This window comes from Triticum aestivum, chromosome 5B, assembly GCF_018294505.1.
Source record: "Triticum aestivum cultivar Chinese Spring chromosome 5B, IWGSC CS RefSeq v2.1, whole genome shotgun sequence".
Lineage (NCBI taxonomy): Eukaryota > Viridiplantae > Streptophyta > Magnoliopsida > Poales > Poaceae > Triticum > Triticum aestivum.
In genome coordinates, this window is record NC_057807.1 from 179,883,296 (window position 1) to 179,896,036 (window position 12,741).

The following is a 12,741-nucleotide window of genomic DNA, read 5'->3' on the forward strand; positions in this document are numbered from 1 at the left end:
AAAGTAGCATAAAAGCAGATAGGTAGGTCTAACCCATAATGTGGCATTTATTTGCTGGTCAAGAGGGTAAGATAGCTAAACTCGGTGAGTTGGAAGCCCCCACGTGACCTTATGATCACTTCATAAAAGACTCATGCACAATATTTGTGATGAAACGACAGAGGTGACGAGTTTCAGGGATGCCAGCTTTATTAAGTTGTTCATAATATGATAAGCCAATAAGGAAGGATACCCATGTTTGACCTACGCATCTTGCAGCTAGTCCTCCTTGGCAACCTTTATTTTTTTCTGAGAACTCGAACTTGCGAGAGATGGCTTCCTCTTAAACCGGATGTTGACCCAGATATTGAGAGCTCAAAACTTTGTGAGAGACAGATTTATCTTGAGCCGGATTTTTAGCCAGAACCTTTTCTCATAACACCGAATCTTTCTTTTCAGCCAAAAACTTTGCTGAATCCACCAAAATTTGCCAAGTCATTTTTTCTGTAGCCCCCTAGTTTTAAGATAACTTGAGGAGTTGGCATGAGATTCTTCAAACTTGGCCGTGGCATAAGCCAGCCGTGATGTTGGCACCTGATGATTGGAATTTTTTAAAGCTCGAGGCGAGGTGGCGAGTTGATGATCTTTGCTATGCCGCTCGTATGTCCTCCCACTGCTTGTTATTATTTTGTGGTCCAGGTCATCTAGCTCTTCCAAGGCCATTTTTCTTTGCCAGTTTTTTGGGGCACAAATACTCTGCTGCCGATGATTAAATCGCCGGTCCCCTGGCTCTTCCAGGGTTGTTTCCTCTGGCTCCTTCAGGGTTGTTTTCTTTCTAGGCTAGCATTTTCATGGTCGGTTCTCGTGACTCTTCCACCGTTAGTTCTTCTGGCTCCCCATATTATATCCGGCACTGATCAAAGCGGGAGGGTGACAGGCTGTGTGCGTGTCCGCCAGGCAATGTCAGGTGAAGATGCTGCTACAGCCTCCAAAATATCATTGTGGCCCGGACCACTGACGATGAGTGGCATCTATGCCGGACAGTGTGATGTAAGTTAGCCTCCGGCATGTTAATATAGAATGGACCGCCAAGATGATAAGTCGGATGCTAGTCAGTTGAGAGGCGCAGTGCGAAGATATGATCATATGGCCTCAATTTGTCGATGTAGTCCCGTGCCTGCACACCTACCCATCGGCCGTGTTGACACCAGTCACAGCATGATGCAAAGTGGAGCTATGTACCTGCAGTTTGATGGTCTCTTTTGTAGTGAAGAATTGTTCTGCATAAAAGATATCGTAGGCGAGAGTAATTGTTCCCGAAAGAATAAAAATGTATCAAAACAAACTAATTAGATGGATTTCACATGATTTATTCGGACAACGGATAATTCATATATAGCATCCATACATAACCTGGTAATGGTACGGCCCATCCGGTGGGAACAGAAAACTTTGACGATCAGCTCTGTCTCATTTCCTCTTATGGGCTCTATAAAGGCCTCTTTTGTCTTTCTCATGAGATCCAACGCCTCCTTCCAGCCCACTACTTCTTTTCCTCTAGCCTACATCACCTTATCATTTTCTTTTCTCTAATAGAGGAGCGCACGGGAGTAGCCGACGCGGGTCGGGCGGTGCTGGCTTGCGAGCTCACGTGGGCGGCCGAGGAGCGCAGGAGGCGCGTGCGAGTGACATAGCAGCGCAGTCGGGTGAAGCGAGGTGGATTGAGGCTGAGACAAGGCCACCCTGGCGAAAAGCGGCTCGCGGAAGAGGGGCAAGGTGAGCCATGGTGGTGGGGCCGGCTTGAGGAGCACTCTGTTTGTCGTAGCGCGGCAGATTCAGATGGCCTGGCGAGGCTGGGTGTCTCGGGGGTGGAAGGTGAAGGCCGGCGAGGCTGAGGCGGCGGCTCGCGGTAGGTGCGCGTTTGTGCAGCATCTTGAAGAGGTGGAGGTGGCTCTGTGAGGTGGAGCGAGGCACGGGGCGACTCGCAGGGCTCGCAGGCAGGCGGCTCAACGCAGCAGGGGAGGCTCTGGCCCGACAAGGCAGTTTGGAGGCGAGCGCAGCAGGGCCGACAACTCGAAACAGCGGATTCGGTAGCCTGCGGTTGAGTGAGGCAGAAGCGAGCCCGATAGTTGCGCAGACACTCATGTGGAGCATAGCAGAGGAGAGCCGGTGGGGGGATGTCGAGGAGAACCACCCGCATGGTGGGGAGAACCGGGGCGAGGCGGAAGCGGGGCCAGCCGCAGGGAGCCGGTGAAGGAAATATGCCCTAGAGGCAATAATAAAGTTATTATTTATTTCCTCATATCATGATAAATGTTTATTATTCATGCTAGAATTGTATTAACCGGAAACATGATACATGTGTGAATACATAGACAAACATAGTGTCACTAGTATGCCTCTACTTGACTAGCTCATTGATCAAAGATGGTTATGTTTCCTAACCATAGGCATGTGTTGTCATTTGATTAATGGGATCACATCATGAGGAGAATGATGTGATTGACTTGACCCATTCCGTTAGCTTAGCACTTGATCGTTTAGTATGTTGCTATTTGCTTTCTTCATGACTTATACAAAGTTCCTGCAACTATGAGATTGTGCAACTCCGTTTACAGGAGGAACACTTTGTGTGCTACCAAACGTCACAACGTAACTGGGTGATTATAAAGGTGCTCTACAGGTGTCCCCAAAGGTACATGTTGAGTTGGCATAATTTAAGATTAGGTTTTGTCACTCCGATTGTCGGAGAGGTATCTCTGGGCCTTCTCGGTAATACTCATCACATAAGCCTTGCCAGCATTGTAACTAATGAGTTAGTTATGAAATGATGTATTACGGAACGAGTAAAGAGACTTGCCGGTAACGATATTGAACTAGGTATTGGATACCGACGATCGAATCTCGGGCAAGTAACATACCGATGACAAAGGGAACAACGTATGTTGTTATGCGATTTGACCGATAAAGATCTTCGTAGAATATGTAGGAACCAATATGAACATCTAGGTTCCACTATTGGTTATTGACCGAGAATAGTTCTAGGTCATGTCTACATAGTTCTCGAACCCGTAGGGTCCGCACGCTTAACGTTATGATGACAGTTTTATTATGAGTTTATAATTTTTGATGTACCGAAGTTTGTTTGGAGTCCCGGATGAGATCACCGACATGACGAGGAGTCTCGAAATGGTCGAGACATAAAGATTGATATATTGGACGACTATATTCGGAGACCGGAATTGTTCCGGGTGATTTCGGAGAAAACCGGAGTGCCGGGGGGGGGGGTTACCGGAACCCCCCGGGAGAGTTAATGGGCCACATGGGCCTTGGTGGGAAGAGAGAGGGGCGACCAGGGTGGGCCGCGCGCCCCCTCTCCCTCTGGTCCAAATTGGACTATGAGGGGGGGGGGCGGCGCCCCCCTTTCCTTTCCCCCTATCCCCCTTCCTTCCCCCTCCTAGTAGGAGTAGGAAAGGAGGAATCCTACTCCTACTTGGAGGAGGATTCCGCCTCCTTGGCGCGCCCCAAGGGGCCGGCCGGCCTCCCCCCTTGCTCCTTTTTATACGGGGGCGGGGGGGCACCCATAGACACACAAGTTGATCTACAGATCGTTCCTTAGCCATGTGTGGTGCCCCCCTCCACCATATTCCACCTCGGTCATATCGTCGCGGAGTTTAGGCGAAGCCCTGCGCCTGTAGAACACCATCATCGTCACCACGCCGTCGTGCTGACAGAACTCATCCCCGACGCTTCGCTGGATTGGAGCCCGGGGAACGTCATCGAGCTGGACATGTGCTGAACACGGAGGTGTCGTATGTCCGGTGCTTGGATCGGTCGAATCATGAAGACGTACGACTACATCAACCGCGTTGTCATAACGCTTCCGCTTGACGGTCTACGAGGGTATGTAGACAACACTCTCCCCTCTCGTTGCTATGCCATCATCATGATCTTGCGTGTGCGTAGGAATTTTTTGAAATTACTACGTTCCCCAATAGTGGCATCCGAGCCTAGGTTTCATGCGGTGATGTTATATGCACGAGTAGAACATAAGTGAGTTGTGGGCGATACAAGTCATACTGCTTACCAGCATGTCATACTTTGGTTCGGCGGTATTGTTGGATGAAGCGGCCCGGACCGACATTACGCGTACGCTTACGCAAGACTATTTTACTGCCATGCTTTGCACACAGGTGACTAGCGGGTGTCAGTTTCTCCAACTTTAGTTGAACCGAGTGTGGCTACGCCTGGTCCTTCCGAAGGTTAAAACAACACCAACTTGACGAACTATCGTTGTGGTTTTGATGCGTAGGTAAGAACGGTTCTTGCTCAGCCCGTAGCAGCCACATAAAACTTGCAACAACAAAGTAGAGGACGTCTAACTTGTTTTTGCAGGGCATGTTGTAATGTGATATGGCCAAGACGTGATGGTATATTTTATTGTATGAGATGATCATGTTTTGTAACCGAAGTTATCGGCAACTGGCAGGAGCCATATGGTTGTCGCTTTATTGTATGAAATGCAAACGCCCTGTAATTGCCTTACTTTATCACTAAGCGGTAGCGATAGTCGTAGAAGCAATAGATGGCATAAACGACAACGATGCTACGATGGAGATCAAGGTGTCGCGCCGGTGACGATGGTGATCACGACCGTGCTTCGGAGATGGAGATCACAAGCACAAGATGATGATGGCCATATCATATCACTTATATTGATTGCATGTGATGTTTATCCTTTATGCATCTTATCTTGCTTTGATTGACGGTAGCATTTTAAGATGATCTCTCACTAAAATTATCAAGAAGTGTTCTCCCTGAGTATGCACCGTTGCCAAAGTTCGTCGTGCCCAGACACCATGTGATGATCGGGTGTGATAAGCTCTACGTCCATCTACAACGGGTGCAAGCCAGTTTTGCACACGCAGAATACTCAGGTTAAACTTGACGAGCCTAGCATATGCAGATATGGTCTTGGAACACGAAGACCGAAAGGTCGAGCGTGAATCATATAGTAGATATGATCAACATAGAGATGTTCACCATTGAAAACTACTCCATCTCACGTGATGATCGGTTATGGTTTAGTTGATTTGGATCACGTGATCACTTAGATGACTAGAGAGATGTCTGTCTAAGTGGGAGTTCTTTAGTAATATGATTAATTGAACTTAAATTTATCATGAACTTAGTACCTGATAGTATTTTGCTTGTTTATGTTTGTTGTAGATAGATGGCTCGTGTTGTTGTTCCGTTGAATTTTAATGCGTTCCTTGAGAAAGCAAAGTTGAAAGATGATGGTAGCAATTACACAGACTGGGTCCGTAACTTGAGATTATCCTCATTGCTGCATAGAAGAATTACGTCCTGGAAGCACCGCTGGGTGCCAGGCCTGCTGCAGGAGCAACACCAGATGTTGTGAATGTCTGGCAGAGCAAAGCTGATGACTACTCCATAGTTCAGTGTGCCATGCTTTACGGCTTAGAACTGGGTCTTCAACGACGTTTTGAACGTCATGGAGCATATGAGATGTTCCAGGAGGTGAAGTTAATATTTCAAGCAAATGCCCGGATTGAGAGATATGAAGTCTCCAATAAGTTCTACAGCTGCAAGATGGAGGAGAATAGTTCTGTCAGTGAGCATATACTCAAAATGTCTGGGTTTAATAATCACTTGATTCAACTGGGAGTTAATCTTCCGGATGATAGCGTCATTGACAGAATTCTCCAATCACTGCCACCAAGCTACAAGAGCTTTGTGATGAACTATAATATGCAAGGGATGAACAAGACCATTCCCGAGCGGAAGCCCAACGAGGGTGTCGGCCACGACCTTCCTAAACACTCAAGTCTCTAGTCCAGGTTTATCACCTATTCGGGTTCCAACCACAAAGAGATCCGGCCAGAGTTTCGCTCACAGCCCCAAACGATGTGTGCAGGGTTCCCGAGACACCAAACGGGCGCCCGGTACACCGTGCCACATGCCTACCGCATCACAGCCCACCCCTCTGGTCAGCGCTGTGCACGGCCTCCAGCATACTGCAAACACTAGAAACTACTTGCAACTCCTGGACAGAGGACAAGGGTGATTAAGAAGCCGAGAGGGTCCATTGGTTTCGGCCCAATGCGTGGTAGTAGCTGAATCATGGATCACAAACATAGAACTCAGTTCCTGAGGACGGCTGCAATGAGACAACGCACCATGTACTCCTACATGGCCTCTCACCGCTACCTTTACCAAATCGTGTTCACACTCTTTGCTCACACACACAGTAGGACATGTTCACACACCTCTGATTCATCCTCTATGAATCAGACCCGACTCAACTCTAAGCAGTAGCAGGCATGACAAACAAGCATGTATTAGTAGGCATAGCAGGGCTCAAACAACTCCTACTCATGCTAGTGGGTTTCATCTATTTACGGTGGAATGACAGGTCATGCAAAGGATAAAGGGGTTCAGCTACCGCAGCAAGTAACAGATGAATCGTTGTTGTCCTAATGCAGTAAAAGAGAGCAGGAGTGAGAGAGTGGGATTGTATCGGAATGAACAAGGGGGTTTTGCTTGCCTGGCACTTCTGAAGATAGCATTGAGTCTTCATCAGTGTCAACGATCACAACGTCGGTGCAACGTATACCGAGGGGGGGAACAACACCGGCACACACAGAAGAAACACGATCAATGCAATGCATAATATGATGCATGCTATGACATGGCAATATGAATGTGTTTTGGGCTAATGCAAGCTAGAACAGATTGAGACGAGTCCATTTGAACAAAAGATTCAAATGCAAACCCATTTTATGAAGTCATAAAGGTGCATTAACTTATTTCACCTATACAGCAAGGTTAAAGTGTTCTAACATGCATGCAACCAGTACAGATGGATAGATTGGATTTTTCTGATCATTTTTCATATATAATTTGTTTGATTTGGAGCTACTGTTGAATTACTATGATTTTTAGAAGTTTTGGTTATTTTCTGGAATTTCCTGTAAAAGAATAATTCCAGTAATTGAATTAATGCGTCAGCATGACGTTGGTGTGACGTCAGCAGGTCAACAGGGGCTGATCCGGGTCAAACCTGACGTGTGGGGGCCACACGTCGGTGACACAGGGCTGTTTAGCTCACTGACAGGTGGGACCGGTCAACAGCCACGTCAGCAAAGTCAATGCTGACGCGTGGGTCCAGTCGGGTTGGATTAGTTCTAACTAATTTCGTTAGCTGGTTAATTAAACATGTGGGGCCCATGTGTAAGTGGCTCAGGAGGTTAATTAGTGGCATCATTAGCCACTAATGACGGTGCCACGTCAGCTCACCGGAGTGTCACCGGCGACGACCAAAAACGCGGCGGGGATCGTCGGGATCTCGCTACAGCCCACGGTTTGAGGTGGGGTTTGCTCCTACGGTTTCCTGGCATTCTCGCGCATCTAGTGGTGGTAGAGGCAGTAGCTGGGATGGCCGGGGTTGACGGCGGCGAGCACTTTCGCGGCGGCCGGAGTTCGGGCACACTCGGACACGGCGTTTTGGTGCACGGGAGGATGAGCTGCGGGTTGCTACGGAGTCCTGCGGACTTGCTGAGCACGGTGGTGCTCTCGGTTGTGGCTCTAGGTGACGGTGGCCACGGCGGCGACATGACTGGGCGGCAGTGAGCTTCGGGCATGGCGGCACTAGCGCCAGGGGATGTGCGAGGCGACGGGGAAAAAGGGAGAACGGAAGAGGAGCTCACAGAGGACTCGCAGAGAAGCCCAGCGGGGTCGGGGAAGCGTTGGAGTTGGCGGATCGACGAGCAGCGTCTGGCGGCCGTGCGTGAAGGAGACGGCTCGATGGCGGTGATGCAGGGCGTCCGAGGTCGCTTGACTCGGCGGACAGGATGAGGGCGAGGTAGCCGAGCTACTGGGCACGCAGAGGGGTCGAGGGGGAGGCTCTGGGTGCAGCAACGGCTGGCGGCGGCGATGAGCTCCGCTCGGTGGTGCGCGCGAGAGGGTAGCAGACGAGGGGATGGGGTCCAGGGGGAGAGAGGAGAGGTGCAGGGGGCGAGGGGGAGTGCGTGGCACTCGGGGCTGGCTCCAGAAGCAGCGGAAGCAGGAGGTGGCGCACGGTGGTGCGCGCGCGTCGAGCACGCGCCCGTCCTCCTGGCAAGGAGGAAGGCGACAGAGGAGGGGCCAGGCGGGCTGGGCTGCGGAGGTGGGCTGGCCAGCTGGGCCACGACAGGTAAGTCAGGTAAGTTCTCTCTCTCTCCTCTATTTTCTGTTTTCTATTATTTCTGTAACTTTGTGGCTTTATTAAAAATACTTAAACAGATCCAAAAATCATGAAACTAATCATGGATACTGTTTAGAATATATCCAACAGTAAACATTTTAGTTTATGATTATTTGAGCATTTAAAATATTTTATAGTATTTAAATGCCCAAATGCAAATAGAGTATGATTTAATTCAGAGCCCAATATGTCCTGCAAAAATATAAATCATTTTTGGTAGATGCTTTCACCTCAAACCAGAAATGTTGAACATTTTTAGAGGGCATTTTGAGTTTAATGAAAAAGATTTTATTTTGACCCTAGTTGAATTCATTTGGTGCTAGGGTTTAAGCAATCCCCATTTCAAGTTTCTTTAAATTTAAACATGATGCATGGATGCTTATGTAGAGTCAAGCAAGGACTAAGCTAGGGCTGTGACATAGTGATACACATATTCATAATGTTGAAGCCAAAAGATGCAGAGTTGATAATGATAGTGCAACTTATTTGTGGCACTGTCGTTTAGGTCATATCGGTGTAAAGAGCATGAAGAAACTCCATACTGATGGACTTTTGGAATCACTTGATTATGAATCACTTGGTACTTGCGAACCGTGCCTCATGGGCAAGATGACTAAAACACCATTCTCCGGTACTATGGAGAGAGCAACAGATTTGTTGGAAATCATACATACAGATGTACGTGGTCCGATGAATGTTGAAGCTCGTGGCGGATATCGTTATTTTCTCACCTTCACAGATGATTTGAGCAGATATGGGTATATCTACTTAATGAAACACAAGTCTGAAACATTTGAAAAGTTCAAAGAATTTCAGAGTGAAGTGGAAAATCATCGTAACAACAAAATAAAGTTTCTACGATCTGATCGTGGAGGAGAATATTTGAGTTACGAGTTTAGTTTACATTTGAAACAATGCGGAATAGTTTCGCAACTCACGCCACCTGGAACACCACAAAGAAATGGTGTGTCCGAACGTCGTAATCGTACTTTACTAGATATGGTGCAATCTATGATGTCTCTTACTGATTTACCGCTATCGTTTTGGGGTTATGCTTTAGAGACGGATGCATTCACATTAAATAGGGCACCATCTAAATCCGTTGAGACGACGCCTTATGAACTGTGGTTTGGCAAGAAACCAAAGTTGTCGTTTCTTAAAGTTTGGGGCTGCGATGCTTACGTGAAGAAACTTCAACCAGATAAGCTCGAACCCAAATCGGAGAAATGGGTCTTCATAGGATACCCAAAAGAGACTGTTGGGTACACCTTCTATCACAGATCCGAAGGCAAGACATTCGTTGCTAAGAATGGATCCTTTCTAGAGAAGGAGTTTCTCTCGAAACAAGTGAGTGGGAGGAAAGTAGAACTTGATGAGGTAACGGTACCTGCTCCCTTATTGGAAAGTAGTTCATCACAGAAATCAGTTCCTGTGACAAATACACCAATTAGTGAGAAAGCTAATGATATTGATCATGAAACTTCAGATCAAGTATCTACTGAACCTCGTAGGTCTACCAGAGTAAGATCCGCACCAGAGTGGTACGGTAATCCTATTCTGGAAGTCATGTAACTTGACCATGATGAACCTACGAACTATGAGGAAGCGATGATGAGCCCAGATTCCGCAAAATGGCTAGAGGCCATGAAATCTGAGATGGGATCCATGTATGAGAACAAAGTATGGACTTTGGTTGACTTGCCCGATGATCGGCAAGCCATTGAGAATAAATGGATCTTCAAGAAGAAGACTAACGCTGACGGCAATGTAACTGTCTATAAAGCTCGACTTGTTGCGAAAGGTTTTCGACAAGTTCAAGGGGTTGACTACGATGAGACTTTCTCACCCGTAGCGATGCTTAAGTTTGTCCGAATCATGTTAGCGATTGCCGCATTTTATGATTATGAAATTTGGCAGATGGATGTCAAAACTGCATTCCTGAATGGATTTCTGGAAGAAGAGTTGTATATGATGCAACTGGAAGGTTTTGTCGATCCTAAGGGAGCTAACAAAGTGTGCAAGCTCCAGCGATCAATCTATGGTCTGGTGCAAGCCTCTCAGAGTTGGAATAAACGCTTTGATAGTGTGATCAAAGCATATGGTTTTATACAGACTTTTGGAGAAGCCTGTATTTACAAGAAAGTGAGTGGGAGCTCTGTAGCATTTCTAATATTATATGTGGATGACATATTGTTGATTGGAAATGATATAGAATTTCTGGATAGCATAAAAGGATACTTGAATAAAAGTTTTTCAATGAAAGACCTCGGTGAAGCTGCTTACATATTGGGCATTAAGATCTATAGAGATAGATCAAGACGCTTGATTGGACTTTCACAAAGCACGTACCTTGATAAAGTATTGAAAAGGTTCAATATGGAACAGGCGAAGAAAGGGTTCTTGCCTGTATTACAAGGTATAAAGTTGAGTCAGACTCAATGCCCGACCACTACAGAAGATAGAGAGAAAATGAAAGGAGTTCCCTATGCTTCAGCCATAGGCTCTATCATGTATGCAATGCTGTGTACCAGACCTGATGTGTGCCTTACTATAAGTTTAGCAGGGAGGTACCAAAGTAATCCAGGAGTGGGTCACTGGACAGCGGTCAAGAACATCCTGAAATACCTCAAAAGGACTAAGGATATGTTTCTCGTATATGGAGGTGACAAACAGCTAGTCGTAAATGGTTACGTCGATGCAAGCTTTGACACTGATCCAGACGATTCTAAATCGCAAACCGGATACGTATTTTTATTAAACGGTGGAGCTGTAAGTTGGTGCAGTTCTAAACAAACCGTCGTGGCGGGATCTACATGTGAAGCGGAGTACATAGCTGCTTCGGAAGCAGCAAATGAAGGAGTCTGGATGAAGGAGTTCATTTCCGATCTAGGTGTTGTACCTAGTGCATCGGGACCAATGAAGATCTTCTGTGACAATACTGGTGCAATTTCCTTGGCAAAGGAATCCAGATTTCACAAGAGGACCAAGCACATCAAGAGACGCTTCAATTCCATTCGGGACCAACTCCAAGTGGGAGACATAGAGATTTGCAAGATACATACGGATCTGAATGTTGCAGACCCGTTGACTAAGCCTCTCTCACGAGCAAAACATGATCAGCACCAAGACTCCATGGGTGTTAGAATCATTACTATGTAATCTAGATTATTGACTCTAGTGCAAGTGGGAGACTGAAGGAAATATGCCCTAGAGGCAATAATAAAGTTATTATTTATTTCCTCATATCATGATAAATGTTTATTATTCATGCTAGAATTGTATTAACCGGAAACATGATACATGTGTGAATACATAGACAAACATAGTGTCACTAGTATGCCTCTACTTGACTAGCTCATTGATCAAAGATGGTTATGTTTCCTAACCATAGGCATGTGTTGTCATTTGATTAATGGGATCACATCATTAGGAGAATGATGTGATTGACTTGACCCATTCCGTTAGCTTAGCACTTGATCATTTAGTATGTTGCTATTTGCTTTCTTCATGACTTATACAAAGTTCCTGCAACTATGAGATTGTGCAACTCCCGTTTACCGGAGGAACACTTTGTGTTCTACCAAACGTCACAACATAACTGGGTGATTATAAAGGTGGTCTACAGGTGTCTCCAAAGGTACATGTTGAGTTGGCATAATTCGAGATTAGGTTTTGTCACTCCGATTGTCGGAGAGGTATCTCTGGGCCTTCTCGGTAATACTCATCACCTAAGCCTTGCAAGCATTGTAACTAATGAGTTAGTTATGAAATGATGTATTACGAAACGAGTAAAGAGACTTGCCGGTAACGAGATTGAACTAGGTATTGGATAGCGACGATCGAATCTCGGGCAAGTAACATATCGATGACAAAGGGAATAACGTATGTTGTTATGCGATTTGACCGATAAAGATCTTCGTAGAATATGTAGGAACCAATATGAACATCTAGGTTCCACTATTGGTTATTGACCGAGAATAGTTCTAGGTCATGTCTACATAGTTCTCGAACCTGTAGGGTCCGCACGCTTAACGTTACGATGACAGTTTTATTATGAGTTTATAAGTTTTGATGTACCGAAGTTTGTTTGGAGTCCCGGATGAGACAACGGACATGACGAGGAGTCTCGAAATGGTCGAGACATAAAGATTGATATATTGGACGACTATATTCGGACACCAGAATTGTTCCGGGTGATTTCGGAGAAAACCGGAGTGCCGGGGGGGTTACCGGAACCCCCCAGGAGAGTTAATGGGCCACATGGGCCTTGGTGGGAAGAGAGAGGGGCGACCAGGGTGGGCTGGGCGCCCCCTCTCCCTCTGGTCCGAATTGGACTAGGAGGGGGGGCGGTGCCCCCCTTTCCTTTCCCCCTCTCCCCCTTCCTTCCCCCTCCTAATAGGAGTAGGAAAGGATGAATCCTACTCCTACTAGGAGGAGGATTCCTCCTCCTTGGCGCGCCCCAAGGGGCCGGCCGGCCTCCCCGCTTGCTCCATTAT